The sequence below is a fragment of the Microcaecilia unicolor genome, chromosome 3, assembly GCF_901765095.1.
Source record: "Microcaecilia unicolor chromosome 3, aMicUni1.1, whole genome shotgun sequence".
Classification (NCBI taxonomy): Eukaryota; Metazoa; Chordata; class Amphibia; order Gymnophiona; family Siphonopidae; genus Microcaecilia; species Microcaecilia unicolor.
The window spans coordinates 118,339,270-118,357,128 of record NC_044033.1 but is presented as its reverse complement, the minus strand read 5'-3'; the positions used below and the strand labels follow the sequence as shown (position 1 = coordinate 118,357,128).

Below are 17,859 nucleotides of genomic sequence, written 5' to 3'. Positions count from 1 at the left end.
GAAGCTTTAAAAGCTGCTAAACCTTTGTGGAGCCTGTGGAAAAGAACAGATGGTCTGACAGCCAAAAGGAATTTGTTTCTTGCAAATAGCAAGGTTTTCCGTATATCCAACTTCTGGAGTTTTTTGAACTGCTCTTCAGATCCCCACACCTCAGAGGTGGGGAGAGAAACCTCCTGGTTAACACTGAACAGGGAAATTACCTTAGACAAAAGGTGGCACTATGTGAATGGAGACTAAATCTTAGGAATATATGGGTGTCTCTAGCATTGAGCGTGTGCTAAAACTTAGCGTGCACTAAACACGCTAGCACACCTTTGTAAAAGACCCCCTCAGTTCTCTATCACCATATGCTGGTAGGGGAAAAGGACATAACAGAATTGTGCTGAATGGAATGGCAAGAACGATAAGGATCTGGTGTTCTCTTTAAAAGTGTGCTTGAATTTTCTTTTCTCTGACTTCATTTGCTCAAGAGAGGTTTGGTGAGATATACAAATTCAAAGCCCTGGGAAACAATTTCTTACTTGCCCAGTACTGGCTCCAGGTGTACAGTGAGCGAAATGGCCACCTCTATCTCCACCAAAATCCTGTGTCATAAGAAACAGATAGGCCAGAATTATAAACACATTCCACAGTAGAAAAACAGAATTTTTAGGAGTGTTAAGATGCAGTAGTTCTAAAGTTAAGAAAATGCTCAGAGGAAGCTGTGATGCATTATTTCCTTGCTCTCACTTGTCATCAAAGAAAACAACTGAAATAGAAAAGTCTCTCTTCACAGTAAACAGAAACCGTACAAATTACACATCTGTTCAAATCCTTCACATTTTCAATGTTGTCATTCCAGCGAAAAGAAGTACTCATATATGTTAAATATGAAGACAGAAAGCTTTATATAAAGCCAAACAGAATATTTTCAAACCTATTTTTCTTTCCATTCTGAGTAAAGACAATTTGTTTTCTATAAACAATGTCTCACACAAAGTATAACGCTTTTGGAGAAAGGGAGAATGTCGAAGTCATCACTTACGAACACTTTGATGACTACCTGGTCGTGTTTTTCTTATGACCAAGGCACAAAAAGGTGCCGGAAATGACCAGATGACCACTGGAGAGAATGGGGGATGACCTCCTCTTACTCCCCCAGTGGTCACTAACCCCCTCCCACCCTTGAAAAACATCTTTAAAAATATTGAGTGCCAGCCTCAGATATCATACTCAGGTCCATGACAGCAGTACGCAGGTCCCCGGAACAGTTTTAATGGGTGCAGTGCACTTCAGAAAGGTGGACCCAGCCCCATCCCCCCCCCCACCTGTTACATTTGTGGAGGAAACAGCGAACCCCCCAAAACCCACCACATACCAACTGTACCCACATCTAGGTGCCCCCCTTCACCCGTAAAGGCTATGGTACTGGTGTACAGTTGTGGGTAGTGGGTTTTGGGGGGCTCAGCACACAAGGTAAGGGAGCTATGCTCCTGGAAGCAATTTATGAAGTCCATTGCAGTGCCCCCTAGGTTGCCCAGTTGGTGTCCTGGCATGTCAGGGGGACCAGTGCACTACAAATGCTGGCTCCTCCCACGACCAAATGGCTTGCATTTGGTCATTTTTGACATGGACATCTTTGGTTTCGAAAATCGCCAAAAATCAGAAATGTCCATGTCTAGGGACATCCAAATCTAGGGACGGCAGAATTTAAGGATTTGGACGTCCCTGGTGGTATTTTCGAAACGAAAGATGGATGTCTAGCTTGTTTCGAAAATACGGGTTTCCCCGCCCCTGGATCTGGACGTTTTGCAAAGACATCCAAATCGCAACTTTGACGTCCCTTTCGAAAAATGCCCCTCCATGTGTTACATGGCCCATAGGTATAAAATATGATGCCCTGCACTTAGCACATGCTACGCTTTAGTAAAAGGGACCCTATGTTTGGAATCAACATTGAATAAATTTAAGAAAGGCCTTATAGCATTCCTCTTTTACTCTACTTTTGATTAGTCTTTCTGGCTGGAGTCTGTGCAGTGTGTTTTCTGTCAGAGTTCCGGAAGGGTGATTGACACTAAGGGACCTGTTTACTAAGGTGCGCGTTTTTAGTGCATGCTAAAAATTAGCACGCGCTAACCACGTAGATGCCCATAAGAATATTAGAAGCATCTACACAGCTAAAAACACTAGCATGCCTCTAGTGCAGCTTAGTAAACATGGCCCTAGATATAGTAGTCAAATAATTTTTTTCTCTCTCTTTTGTATTTTTATATTAGGTAATTTTTAAAAATATATATTTTTTCTTTTAATGAAGATTGTTCATTGCATACGTTTGAGAATTTTACAATGTATCAAATTTTTAATAAACTTCCCTGGGGGAAAGGAGTGGGGAGGAACACAAGTGAATTCCTTCATATGAAGGCGGTAAAAAAAAATCCTAATAAATAAATTAAACAAGTTGGGGCATGTATTTCTAAAACTTATAGACCACATGGAGGGGAATAATCGAATGACGCCGGTGAAATAGATTGCCGGCGATTTATTTTGGTGGCGGCGGCGGCACCGCAAACAGCTGGCTGAACCGTGTTATCGAAAAAGATGGCTGGCCATCTTTTCTTTCGATAATACGGTTTGGCCCGGCCAAATGCCAGAGGTCGCCGGGTTTGAGTTGGCTGGTTTTGTTTTTCAGTGATAATGGAAACTAAAAGCGGCCATCTCAACCCCGGCTAAATCCAAGGCATTTGCTCGTGGGAGGAGCCAGCATTTGTAGTGCATTGGTCCCCCTGACATGCCAGGACACCAACCGGGCACCCTAGGGGGCACTTCTAAAAATTAAAAAAATATATACAAATACCTCCCAGGTGCATAGCTCCCTTACCTTGGGTTGCTGAGCCCCCCAAATCCCACTCCCCACAACTCTACACCACTACCATAGCCCTTATGGGTGAAGGGGGGCACCTGCATGTGGGTACAGTGGGTTTTGGGGGGGTTTGGAGGGCTCAACACTTACCACCACAAGTGTAACAGGTAGGGGGGGGGGGGGGGGAATTGGCCTGGGTCCGCCTGGCTGAAGTCCACTGCAACCAAGAAAAACTGTTCCAGGGACCTGCACACTGCTCTCAGGGAGCTGGGCATGACATTTGAGGCTGGCAAAAAAGGTTTTTATTTTTTTTAGTGTGGGAGGGGGTTGGTAACCACTGGGAGAGTACAGGGAGGTCATCCCCAATTCCCTCCGGTGGTCATCTGGTCAGTTGGGGCACCTTTTTGAGGCTTGGTCGTGAAAATAAAAGGACCAAGTAAACTCGGCGAAATACTGATTAACGCCGTTTTTTTCCATTATGCGCTAAAGCCAGCCATCTGGTAGCCATGCCCATGCCCGCCTTCGCTACGCCACTGACACGTCCCCTTGAACTTTCGCCGGCTCGGCGATGGTGTCAAAAAAGCAGCTTTCAATTATACCGATTTCACCGCTTTTGAGAGATCGCCGGCCATCTCCCGATTTATGTCGGAAGACAGCCGTCGATCTACAATTTTCAGCAGTTTATAATTGCACATACATATTAATACATACACCCTTAAGAGATTAAACACTTGGTGATGGGGAAGGCCTGGAGCAAGATGGAGGACATGTGCCACAGGGACGGGGTTAGGGTTACCATACGTCCGGTTTTACCCGGATATGTCCTCTTTTTGAGGACATGGCTGGGCATCTGGGTGAGTTTTGCCAGTATGTCCTGATTTGTAGACAGGCAGGTGGATAGACCTCAGAGTGTCCTATCCTCCCTTCCCCTCCTTTACCTTAGTGGGGTGCCCTGGTAGTCTAGTGTCCTCTTTGGGGCAGACCGTCTTGCTCCCGGTGCTGCTTCAAAATGGCTGCTGCGAGTTTGAACAGAAGTCTTGCAAGGTCACTGTTTGAATTTTGGGCAAACATTTTGAATCAGTGCTGGGAACAACAGAGGTCTACAGCCGTGCTGGGCAGGAAAGAGGGGGCTCTTTCCTACCCCAAAGAGACTAGACCACCAAGGCACTACAATAAGGTACTGGAGGGGACGGGTAGTGAATGGAGTCTTGTGGGTGGAGGGAAGCTGGAAAATTGGGGAGGGGATATACATAGAGGGAGAGGGAATATGCCTTCTCGGGGGGGGGGGGGGGGGGTGACAGGTGGAATGTGGCAGGGTGAAACAGAGGGCGGGGCATGTGTCCTCTTTTTCCTTAGGGCAAATATGGTAACCCTAGGTCGGGTATAGCAAGTTGGATGTATGCCTTAAGTGGGCGAAGAAAGGAAAGGTGGGGGTATGTGCCTGGGGGCAGTGAGGAAGGAGAAGTTGTGTTTGGGGGAAAAGGGAGACATTGGCGGTAGACTACAAGTCTTGCTGTAAGTTTGGGAGAGAATTGTGGGGGCAAAGTGTGTGCAAGTGGAGGAGGGAACAGAGGGAGGGGTGAGGGTACAAGAAAAAGAATTAGGGGTCAGAGAAAGCTAAAGGGAATCCAACCTGACAGGACGTATGAAGTTGGGAGGCTAAACCTACTGAAGGATTCAAATCTAAGTTGGAGGGAGGGAGAGAGAGACGGAGGGGTCAGAACCTGAACGGTGATATTACTGGGGAGATAAAGTTTGAGGGAGAAAAAAAAATGGGGGAGGGGGGATTTCATACCTGAGGGCAGGCCTTAAGATTGCGGAATTCACAAATGCATAACTTCAAAATATTGCATGTATAATGTTCTAAACTTTTTACACGGAATATTTACATTTTTTCAAATGCCGACTACCAGTTCCATAAAGCATAAGCCTTTCGCTTCCCACCATTTTTTTTGTGCCACAAGCCACCTCTGATACAAGAATGTACTTATCTGTACAGTTGTGTAGTAATATTATTAATCCACAGCAAAAATACTTCCCATACCCCTGCACAAACTCATAATAATCGGATCTCAGCTTTTAACTGTAGGCATAAACCCCTAATCGTTAAAACATTCTTTAAAAAAAATCCCCGTCAAACCTGCAAACATTTCTAATAACTCCCTTCTCTAGCGCACGTGACACGTCACCGTCGCGGAAAGCCCGCAGCCCATTCTAGAAGCCTCACTCACTCTACACCAATGGAAAGGCCAGAAAGGCAGCAATGCGGAACCAATCGGAAGACAGAAATTAGAACCAATCACAGGTTCTGTAACGTACAGCTCCCCCCCGTCTCCGTCCCCCCCCCCTCCCTCGACGGGAATCAGGGATGGTTGTGCTGTCAGAAAACCTTTGTTGGTATCCTTGTGCACTGTGTGTGTCAAGACCGGCTGTGTCTGCCCCCACGCGACGCCCGGGGGAGTGGTACTATGGCACGCGGAACGCTCTGACCGCAGGCAGCTCTTGCACAGATAGCAGCAGACATGCTACAGCTTTCTTGACACTCAAGCAATAAGGTAGGGATCGCTGCTCTTTCCCAATATAGAGAGCACGTTCATCTTATTGCCCCGGCTGATCTCGGACCGGAATGGCTGCTTTCTAGCAGGTGGAAATAAATTAGAAGTAATGGGAGATACATCCTGGTTATTTGATCCTGGAAGGCAGGCAGACAAGGCACTGTACAGGAGCTTTTCCCCCACAGACAGTGCTCGGTCTGCTGCTGTGTTTCCTAGGAGATGGCAAGCAATAGGAAATCTGGTTAGAATTCATTCCAGAGACATTCTGAGGATTCTTGAATGCGAGAATTGTTGTTATTTCTCGAGGCACCTGTATTTCATTCATCTCTGGAAGCAATTCATAGGAAACTCTTAAAAAAAATTTCTAACTGATTAAGTAAAAGCGATTGTACGTTGTAGAAAAGCTCAATAATGACAGATTTTGTATATAGTGTGTGTCGTACCAAAATGTGTGCTGCCTATATATTATCATAATGTACAGTGAATTACTTAACAGATGGAACTGAAGTAAGATCTTGCTATAATGAGAAGAAAGAAATACAGCTCGGGATTGGTAAAATATTAACATATGTTGTGGTGCGTTTTCACGCACGTTTACAAATCGATGTCTTGCATGAAATTTGTTTGAGCTGAAATGTATTTTTTGCCATTTTCTGCCAGGCCACATCGTGGGCCCCAGTTCCACAGTAGGAATAATCCTGGGAGTTAGTATTAAGTCCTGCGTACTCTTGGCGAGGCCAAAAAGTGAAAAGTTGTAGATTAAAGAGAACTTGAGCATTTTTTCTTAAATGGTTATATTTCACTAAATGTTTTCTTTTACTTATGGATATTAATTGTTTTATATATTTTTATAATCTATAGAGACATTTTATGTTCACATATGATTTTTTTTAAGTTAGAAGATATCCAGAGCTCAACATGTCACTTTTTCATGTTGTCTTTTCATTGTGATGTCTTAAGCATTCGTTCTGTTATTTTCTATACAAACGAACGAGTCAAAACAAATAAGTTCCACTGTCAGGAACCTATACTGCTGCATGTGATTTGAAAGCCTCAAACTGATTGCTGCAAAGAACAGAAGAATAGGTATTGATAAATAACGAAAATATGTTTTACAATGCAGTTAAAAATAAATTAAAACCAGCCTGTAGCTTCTGATAAAGCAACAGCAAATTAGCTCTAGAAATAAGTGAGTCTGATGAAAATTGTGTTTCAGAAATGTTCAAAATTCAGCAATGAAATAAGTCCTAATTGTAAGAATTAAATGCTGTCTAATAATCCAATCAAAGAACAACTGTTGAGAGATGGAGACTGGGAATACTGCCAATATCATCAATGAATGATAATGCTAACCTCTTTGATAAATGTGACTTGAGAATCATATGAAGCCTTTGCAACATGTTTTTTGTTTGGTTTCGCCAGTAAAATAAATAGCATGGCAGTATATTTCTCTCAGTTAATACTCTAAAGATAGCTAGAGTTACTAATGTGTTATTGGTTCCATTGCAGTGTGACTACCGGTAAAAATAACATACGTTATTGGCATTAGCATGTGTTATCATAATAGTGCATGTTTGTAACTCTAGCTGAGAAGTTCTGTGGGTTAGGCATTTGGAAAACCAGATGCCTAACCCTGGCTCCTGTTTTACAGTAGGAAGGAGTGCCACTTCAGATTCAGTTAGAGGCATGGATTTTAGGGGTCACATTTGATCAGGAGTCAAAGCTCCAGAAACATATCTTGAACACAATCTGGGCCTTCGTAGTCAAAATCTGTGCCCATTTTCGAGATTTAATTGATCCTTGTACTTTGGTGCAGGTCATCACCATAGTCCGTTTGGACCATTGTAATGCTTTGTATATTAGCTTGCCAGGGTGGCATTTGAATCATTTACAGTTAGTACAGAATACTGTGGTACAGATTCTGCAGGGCCTTAGGCCCAGGAACCACATTTTCCTCTGCAATTGAAGAACATCATTGGTTGCTATTAAATTTTAGCTAGTAGTTTAAACTGCAGACCATGGTCTTCACAATATTGAAGTTGGAGGTATCCCAGAATTTGTTGGAATATGTCTTCTGATAAGTAACTGGGCTTTTCCTTGCGCTTACCTTAGAATCTGCTGTTATGTATGTCAAATAGAAAGGAAGAGCACCTCTGTGACATCATGTGTGGAGGAATGGCCTAGTGGTTAGGGTGGTGTACTTTGGTCCTGGGGAACTGAGGAACTGAGTTCGATTCCCACTTCAGGCACAGACAGCTCCTTGTGACTCTGGGCAAGTCACTTAACCCTCCATTGCCCATGTAAGCCGCATTGAGCTTGCCATGAGTGGGAAAGCGCGGGGTACAAATGTAACAAAAATAAAATAAAAATGAAAAAAGGATTTTCTGGTGGCTGTGCACTTATGGAATTCAGTCATCTGATTGAAACAGGAAACGTTAAACCATTATGGGAAGAAGGTCAGTGTGGGAGCCGGATTAGGACCAGCCAGGTAAAGTACACTGGGAATAATATCCACATTGATGTGGCAACGGACTTAATAAAGGGGCCCTTTTACTAAAATGTGTTAAGCAGTTAGGGTCCAATTCTATAAATGGTGCCCAAATTTGGCACTGAAAAAAATAAGTTCTACATGCCATGCTATAAACATAAGAACCATAAGAATAGCCATACTGGGTCAGACCAGTGGTCCATCCAGCCCAGTATCCTGTTTCCCAACAGTTGCCAATCCAGGCCACAAGTACCTGACAGAAACCCAAATAGTAGCATCATTCCATGCTACCAACCCCAGGGCAAGCAGTGGCTTTCTCCCATGTCCATCTCAATAACAGACTATGGACGTTTCCTCCAGGAACTTGTCCAAACCTTTTTTTTTAAACCCAGATATGCTAACCGCTATTATCACATCCTCCGACAGTGAGTTCCGGAGCTTAACTACTATTTGAGTGAAAAAGTATTTCCTCTTATTTGTTTTAAAAGTACAGTGCACTCCATTTAAGTGCACGTCAGATAATCGCATGCTGTGTTTAACTGCATGCCGTACTTCGGTCCCGTTTTTGGCGCCATCAATTTCTCTGGGGACAAACCAGTTTAGCGCACCACTGATAAGTGCAAGATTTGCTTATATGCATGGTTAACTGCCACAGGCAGAATAAGCGAAAGAATGTTGTTAGAGTGTACACTGGAGTCGTCATCGTCGCACAACTGTAAGACTTTAACATTGGCTGAATAGAAGTTCTTAAAAATATTAGAAAATAAAGTCAAGCATCTATTGCTAAAGAATATGGTGTCAATCCCAGTCAAATTTCATGTATCTTGAAGCAGAAAGACCAGCTTCTGGAAGACTGGCAAAACAATACAAATCCACACCAGAAACGAAAACAGATGGGAAAAGCTGAGGAGGTAGAAGATGCTCTTCTTCGGTGGTTTTCTCAAGTCAGGAGCAGACAGTTTCCTGTCAGTGATCCACTGCTTATGGAGAAAGCTAATCAGCTAGCTGAAAGTCTTGGACTAACTGAATTCAAATCCACTGTTGGATTGTTGGAAAGATGGAAGGAGAGGAACAACATAAAATTCAAGAAACAGCATGGTGAAAAGACGCTGATGACTTTGGTGCTGAAAAGTGGGTTGTTTCAGTTCTTATCATCTTGAACGAGTTTGCACCTCGTGACATTTTCAATGCTGTCAAAAACGGACTCTACTGGCGAGTGTCCAGATGGAACACTTGCATTCAAACAAGCCGAAACTACAGGAAGTAAACCCAGATATGCTAACCGCTATTATCACATCCTCCGACAGTGAGTTCCGGAGCTTAACTACTATTTGAGTGAAAAAGTATTTCCTCTTATTTGTTTTAAAAGTACAGTGCACTCCATTTAAGTGCACATCAGATAATCGCATGCTGTGTTTAACTGCATGCCGTACTTCGGTCCCGTTTTTGGCGCCATCAATTTCTCTGGGGACAAACCAGTTTAGCGCACCACTGATAAGTGCAAGATTTGCTTATATGCATGGTTAACTGCCACAGGCAGAATAAGCGAAAGAATGTTGTTAGAGTGTACACTGGAGTCGTCATCGTCGCACAACTGTAAGACTTTAACATTGGCTGAATAGAAGTTCTTAAAAATATTAGAAAATAAAGTCAAGCATCTATTGCTAAAGAATATGGTGTCAATCCCAGTCAAATTTCATGTATCTTGAAGCAGAAAGACCAGCTTCTGGAAGACTGGCAAAACAATACAAATCCACACCAGAAACGAAAACAGATGGGAAAAGCTGAGGAGGTAGAAGATGCTCTTCTTCGGTGGTTTTCTCAAGTCAGGAGCAGACAGTTTCCTGTCAGTGATCCACTGCTTATGGAGAAAGCTAATCAGCTAGCTGAAAGTCTTGGACTAACTGAATTCAAATCCACTGTTGGATTGTTGGAAAGATGGAAGGAGAGGAACAACATAAAATTCAAGAAACAGCATGGTGAAAAGACGCTGATGACTTTGGTGCTGAAAAGTGGGTTGTTTCAGTTCTTATCATCTTGAACGAGTTTGCACCTCGTGACATTTTCAATGCTGTCAAAAACGGACTCTACTGGCGAGTGTCCAGATGGAACACTTGCATTCAAACAAGCCGAAACTACAGGAAGTAAACCCAGATATGCTAACCGCTATTATCACATCCTCCGACAGTGAGTTCCGGAGCTTAACTACTATTTGAGTGAAAAAGTATTTCCTCTTATTTGTTTTAAAAGTACAGTGCACTCCATTTAAGTGCACATCAGATAATCGCATGCTGTGTTTAACTGCATGCCGTACTTCGGTCCCGTTTTTGGCGCCATCAATTTCTCTGGGGACAAACCAGTTTAGCGCACCACTGATAAGTGCAAGATTTGCTTATATGCATGGTTTAAGATGCTCCTCTGCAGGAAAGACTCCGCATAAGCATGCGCACAGAATATGGAAGCCGATTGGCGTGTGACAAAGGGGCGGTAAATTTGAAATTACTACTACTACTATTTAGCATTTCTATAGCGCTACAAGGCATACGCAGCGCTGCACAAACATAGAAGAAAGACAGTCCCTGCTCAAAGAGCTTACAATCTAATAGACAAAAAATAAATAAAGTAAGCAAATCAAATCAATTAATGTGAACGGGAAGGAAGAGAGGAGGGTAGGTGGAGGCGAGTGGTTACAAGTGGTTACGAGTCAAAAGCAATGTTAAAGAGGTGGGCTTTCAGTCTAGATTTAAAGGTGGCCAAGGAAGGGGCAAGACGTAGGGGCTCAGGAAGTTTATTCCAGGCGTAGGGTGCAGCGAGACAGAAGGCGCGAAGTCTGGAGTTGGCAGTAGTGGAGAAGGGAACAGATAAGAAGGATTTATCCATGGAGCGGAGTGCACGGGAAGGGGTGTAGGGAAGGACGAGTGTGGAGAGATACTGGGGAGCAGCAGAGTGAATACAAGCAGCTGCAGTAGGAATTGAACTCAGTTCACCAGAATCAGAGTCCGCTGCACTAACCACTAGGCCACTGTGCAATAGAATTTATCGTTCTAGAATATGCTTAACAAGATGCGTGTGCAAATTCTAATTATTCCCAATTAGTGGTAATAGCACCAAATATTTGGTGCTAATTGGTTCAATTAAATTGTGTGTGCAAATTGGGCGCAGGCCCAAATTTACACACACAAGTTTGTACGCAGTGTATAGAATCGAGGGGTTAATGCAGGAATTGGTGACCACCCTTAACCACAGTTGCATGACAGCGTGTTCTAATTGACACATTTAACTGCATTCTTTCTTAGGGGAATGGGAATTCAGTGTGACACATGCAATAATAGAGAAAATAATAGCTTAATAGTTTAAAAGATTTGATATATCACCCTTCTTAACAAAAAGTTAGTGGTTTACAATATATAACAGTAAAAACCTTAGAAAAGAACACAACTATATAATTGGAAAGATTACACACAATTCTCTCCAATTATAATGTATATAAAAATACACCATCTCCTTTTCTCTGTAGGTTCCCCTCATTACCACTTGCAATCAATTTGATACACCAAAGACCTGCTGAAAAAATAAGTTAAAACAATTTTTTTTCTTAAACCGTTGCAAAGAACCTTCTTAATTCCAGTAGCAATTGGTTCCACAGTTTTGGGGCTCGCCAAAAAAGCACTCTCTTTCTCGTGGATGCCAAATGCGCCTGAGATGACCTGGAGAGGGCCAATAACAAAGGATTATCTGATCACAATTCCCTTGCTGGTTCGTAAGGACAAATCATAGCCTTCAAGTATGCAGGAGTCCCCAAATAAGTGAGTTTTTGAACTAAAACCAAAATTTTGTGCAAGGGGTGGAAACTCCCATTGACAACCAATGGAAATGAATCAGCATGTTCAAACCACCCCGCCCTTCCCAACAACCAAATACCTGCATTTTGTAATGTTCTGACCCTTGTAACAAATAGCGTGGGAGACCCAGGCACAGCTCAATTCCATATTCTAATTGGGGGGAGGAGACTTTTTTTCACATCATCACTGTATATAAAATTCTGCTTTACATAAAATAGTAACATAGTAAATGACGGCAGATAAAGACCTGTACAGTCCATCCAGTGTGCCCAATAAGATAAACTCATTTTGCATGGTATGTGATACTTTATATGTATACCCGAGTTTGATTTGTCCTTGCCATTCTCATGGCACAGACCGTAGAAATCTGCCCAGCACTGTTCTTGTACTAAATTCTGAAGCTAATGCTGAAGCCCCTTAAAATTTACATTCCAGCCCATCCCTATCTATTCAGTCACGATCAGGGCGTAGACTGTAGAAGTCTGCCCAGCTCCCGTTTTGTTTTCAAATTACCGGCGTCGCCATCCAATCTCTGCTAAGGTTCTGTGGAACCATTCCTTCTAAACAGGATTCCTTTGTGTTTATCCCATGCATGTTTGAATTCCATTACCGTTTTCATCTCCACCACCTCCCGTGATAGGGCATTCCACATATCCACCACCCTCTCCGTGAAAAAATACTTCCTAACATTAGTCCTGAGTCTGCCCCCCTTCACCCTCAATTCATGTCCTCTAGTTCTACCTCCTTTCTGTCTCTAGAAAAGGTTCATTTGCGGATTAATGCCTTTCAAATATTTGAATGTCTGTATCACGTCACCTCTGTTTCTCCTTTCCTCCAAGGTATACACGTTCAAGTCAGCAAGTCTCTCCTCGTACGGTTTGCAACACAAATCCCATACCATTTTTGTAGCTTTTCTTTGCACCGCTTCCAGTGTTTTTACACCTTTAGCAAGATACGGCCTCCAAAACTGAACACAGTACTCCAAGTGGGGCCTCAGCAACGACTTGTAGAGGGGCATCAACCAGAGGCGTATCTGGACTCCGGCGGTAGGGGGGGCCAGAGCCAGAGTGAGGGGGCACATTTTAGCCCCCCCCCCCCCGCCGCGATTGCCAGACCCCCCCGGCCACCAACGACTCTCTCCACCCCCCTCCCGCTGCCAACCCTCCCCCGCTGCCGTCGCTTACGTTTGCTGGCGGGGGACCCCAAACTCCCACCAGCCGAGGTCCTCTCTTCCGACTCAGTTTCAGATTCTGAGTCTGACGTGTACAGGACGTCAGACTCAGAAGAACAGGAAGCTTTGCAACTTGCAGCCTGTTGCAACGGAAGAGAGGACCTCGGCTGGCGGGGGTTGGGGTCCTCCGCCAGCAAAGATCGGCGATGGGTTGGTGGCGGTAGGGGGGCCCAGGCCCTTGTGGCCCCACGCAGATACGCTCCTGGCATCAACACCTCCTTTCATCTGCTGGTTATGCCCCTCTTTATGCAGCCTAGCATCCTTCTGGCCATGGCCGTTGCATTGTAAAGCTTAGTAGAATGCACCTAGGATTGGTCCTGGGGTGACACAGGGGCCCTTTTACTAAGTTGTGTAGGTGTGTATGCACATCCTATGCGTGTCAATTTTGAACTACCGCCTGGCTACCGTGTGGCCTGGGTGGTAATTTCATTTTCTACACGCACCCACTACGCGTCCTGGAAAATTTCTGTCACGCAACACTAACCAGTTAGTAGGTCATTGGGTGGTGGTAAGGTCTCAGGCACAAAATGGACGTGCACCAATTTTTATTTTGCCTTTTTTGTAGATGCGCTGAAAAATGGACCTGTGCGCATCCAATACACGCATCTACACCAGCTCAGGCCACTTTTCGGCGCACCTTAGTAAAAGGACCCCATAGTGAAGTATCTTTGTGAGTGATATTGTACAGCGCTGCGTAACCCTAGTAGCGCTCTAGAAATAAGTAGTAGTAGTAGTAGTAGTGATATTGCTGAAGGATTAAAAGAAAAAGTTTGCCTTTTTGCAGATCTGAAACGGAGTGGACAACCCAGAAGGAGTAGACAGTCTGAGAAGTGGTCTACAAAAATCACAAGACCTGGTTAAATCCTTGGCAATTTAACCTTTAATGCAAAGAAATGTAATATGTGTTGGGTTGCAGAAATCCAAAGGAGCTATATGCAGTGGGGGGTGGGGAGAAGGGGAGGTAACAGGGGAGATTATGTGCACAGACCAGGAGAGGGACCTTGGCGATATCCTGAAAATTTGCACTGTTGGTGGTTCTTGGATTGCGAGTGAATATCGCTGGTCTAGGTTTGATCAAAGACATAAATAAGATTGAATTAAAGGTGGATGGGAAGGCTGCTGATCATGAAGAATTTTAGTTTGATGGCTGTGTGTAATTGGACCATCCCATTTGTGAAATCCTGCGAGAGGTAGAGAGATTTGGATGCCATTCGAGGGGCTCTTTTCAGACGAATGATGGAAACCACAATGGGAAGGAGCAATTCTGGATATGGTACTGACAACCCATTTCTAATGTTCAGGTGGATGGTCGCTTGAACTGCAGTGATTATTGGATGCTATGGTTTGATGTGAGAACCAAAGTGGAGGATCATGCAACATTATCTTCTGGAACAACTATCCTGTTGAAAGCTGTAACTTCATTTTCAAGTCTCTGATATAAATAACTAACATTTCTATTGATTTTTTATTTGATTGTAAACTGCTTAACTGGAATCCCAGTAGGTAGTATATCAAAAATAAAATGAACTTGAACTTGAAAAATAAATCAAAGCCCTGGTCTTCAGGGGTATCCACTTTGTTAAAATAGGGCTGTACCATAGAAAGTAATCTTGTTAGAAAAGGAAGCAGTTTTATTTGAAAACTTGTTATTTGTATTTTAGAGCTTACATTTTACTGTGGTTAAGCTGGCTTTGTCTCGTAAGAGAACATGTACAGGTTAAAACTGATTTATGGCTTATTTGCCAAAGCAGATTGATTTGCTTTACATGAGTCTCAAGAGTGGCAGCACTTATCCTAGTATGAGTTCTGGTTGTGTAGTAATGACGTGCCATAAATGTTAAAAACAAATCTTGCTGGAGAAAGTTCTTAAGATTAACCACAAAAAAAGAAATAGCAAAGCTCCGACACTGTGACATTTAAAAGAAAGATTTTAAGAGACATCATTCAAGATGGGGATGAAACCTTGAATCCCCTGGCCACAAAGGATGCTTCTGCATTTTACATTAAAACATGGAGCAGCATCACTCATATACTCTTGTCTTGTCTTCATGCTTGAAACCTTTCTGTGCATGAAAATACGATATTTTAAAATACTTACACCCAATGTTATAAATTCTACAGTTGAGGCCTCTGGTAAAGCTGCTTAATCACATTTTCTCTTAAAACAAAACTGACATCTCTTTATCATATGCTTTTGAAAAAAGTCCCCGCAGTAAGTAAAATCATTAACCATTTACTGACATTTTCAAGCTAATCCCCTGCAGTTTTTGTTTCAATTTCAGTTGCTTTTACCAATCTAGATGAAAACAGGTCACAATTTTTGGTTGAATGTTGCCCAACTTGTTACAAACATAAAACTTATTATTATTATTATTAGCATTTGTATAGCGCTACCAGACGCACGCAGCGCTGAACACCTGATACAAAGAGACAAAGTCCCTGCTCAAAAGAGCTTACAATCTAAATAATACAGACAGACAAGACAGTTGTGGGTGAGGGAAGTAATGGGTGAGAAGGGAGGAAGGGACAAGGGGAGGGCAATTGTGGCTAGGAGCTAAAAGCAGCAGTGAAAAGGTGGGTTTTCAGCATAGATTTGAAGATAGGTAGAGATGGAGCTAGATGTATAGGTCCAGGAAGTCTATTCCAGGCATAAGGTGCCGCGAGAGAAAAGGAGCGAAGCCTGGAGTTATGGGGTTAGATAGGTCACAGTATTTCTCAGGATAAATGCCCAACATTCTCATTCTAGCCTTTACAACGGTTCCCTGAGGCAGTCATAGGCAGTTCCCTGTTCTGTGGTTTTCAGAGCTAGGTCTATTGTCTGTTCCATTTCCATCTAGAATACCACTGGAAGTCACCTCTACCACCTTTAGGGCCCTGTTTACTAAGCAGCGTTATAGGCACGCTAACGTTTTTAATGTGTGTTAACCATGTATGTACCTACAATATATAGGCGCTTACATGGTTAGCGCGCACGCTAAAAACACTAACGCACCTTAGAAACAGGGCCCTTAATTACCTAGAACCCATTTACGGAATTCCTTACCATTGTCTTTTAAGAGCGAATAATACTTTTTCTTTGTTCTAGATGAGACTAAAGACCTGCTTTTTTGAACTACATTAATATGGCCTACATTTCTCCAGGGGCCTATGGGGGATACTACTAGACAGTGTTTTCCATTTTCCTTTCCCTCTGACAGGTTCTTCTGCAAAATTATATTTCCTCTACTTTGATCCTACTTCTATCCGCAGACTGGTTGACTGGTTAGTATTGCGCAACAGAACTTTTCCAGGATGCGTAGTGGGTGCACGTAGAAAATGAAATTACCGCCCAGGCCACACGGTAGCCGGGCGGTAGTTCAAAATTGACACGCATAGGATGTGCGTACACACCTACAGCGCGGCTTAGTAAACAGGGCCTTTAATGTGATCCTACTTCTATCACATTAAGGGCCCTGTTTACTAACCCGCGCTGTAGGTGTGCTAGCATTTTTAGCATGTTCTAAAAATTAGCATGCGCTAACGCTAGAGACACTCGGGGCTTTTTTTGTGGAGGTACTTGGGGGTACTGAGCACCAGCACCTTTTCCATTGTCTGCTAAAACTGACCCAAGGACCCCAAGTTTTAATGAAAGAGCTCAGGCTCTACACACCAATTCTGCCTTGTCATAGGTTCTGTGACTGGTTGCAGGGGGCCTGGCTATTGTGGGGTGGATCCCTCAGTGATCACCCCACCCTTGAAGGGTGGCCTAGCATTTGAGTACCGGCATCTTTTTTGATAGAAAAGATGCACTGGAGACACCCATATATTCCTATGGGTGTCTCTAGCATTAGCACTCACTAAAAAAAGTTAGTGCACTTTAGTAAACAGGACCCTTAGTGATTTTAAAACAGGAGGACTACGGTTCTATAACAGAAATAAATAACCCCCGCAGGCTGATACTAAGTCCATGGTAGTCATTGATTAGAGTCGCTGACTGCTGCAAACAGAAAATGATGCAGATATTCAATGCCAGGCCTAATCCAGGTGCTGGATTGAATATCTGGGTTACTTGATGGCTGATACATCCAGTCCGTGCCTGGATAACTGCATGGATAAAGTTAGGCAGTCTTTTTGCTTTCCGAACATTTATCTGGACACTTAACTGGTTAGTAAACTGAAAATCACTGTTAACCAGGTTAAATCCTGGCTCCACCTTGACTCTACTCTGGCACTAACCAAACAATACCGTGGTAGTTGGTGCTGATATTTAATGGCACTATCCGGTTAAGTGCTGCTGAATATTGGTGGCAGAGCCAGCTAGCAGGATTTAACCTGGTAGGAGCCTTACTACCTAGCTTAATCCTTTTTAAATATGTACCTTGACCCCCCCACCATACTATTATGAAATAACCATAATCTCTTAAGTTGACAGCGTTATCACGAATTACTTCAGTTGTAAAGGAATATGAATGGCAGTTGTATAGTAGTCATTGCTGTGAAAAGAAGAATTTTATAATCTAGTAAATTTTGAAATGGTTAATTAGAAAAAATGTGTTTGGCTTCCTCTCTCCCCTCCATTTTTGTTTGGTTTTACCTATTTTGTTTCATCCATTCTTGTTTTTATTGAAACATCTATCTTTCTGTTATTTATATTCATGAATTGTTGCAATTTTACAAGACAACTCTTGTAAACAAAGAGGCATATTTTCAAAGCACTTTGGGAGGCTAAGTTCCATATGTTTCTATGGAACTTTGGGAGGCTAAGTGCTTTGAAAATAAGCCTCATTGTCTCTAGACTAGCACCAGCAATAAGGAAGAAAAAAAGATAACCCTCCCCCCCCCCCCCCCAAACAAACCTATTTTCTGAAATCCACTTAGCCCGCTATACGGGAGGAGTGAAAAACAGAAAAAAAGGGAGTTGAAGG

The 17,859-nt window shown here is 43.0% G+C and overlaps 1 long non-coding RNA gene across 2 annotated transcripts in view; it reads right to left on the bottom strand.

Annotated features, from left to right (window-relative positions):
* The window catches only part of LOC115464695, a 58,565-nt gene extending 53,505 nt beyond the window's left edge, over nt 1–5,060 (bottom strand). Inside the window, exons 1-2 of one of the 2 annotated variants that reach the window (XR_003941268.1) lie at nt 4,980–5,060; nt 522–584 (exon numbers count right to left, since the gene is read on the bottom strand). This is a non-coding gene — a long non-coding RNA (uncharacterized LOC115464695). Of the gene's footprint in view, nt 1–521; nt 585–4,728; nt 4,815–4,979 lie in introns of those variants that run through there. The other variant, XR_003941269.1, reaches the window with a different exon arrangement.
* Nucleotides 5,061–17,859: the final 12,799 nt, after the last annotated feature.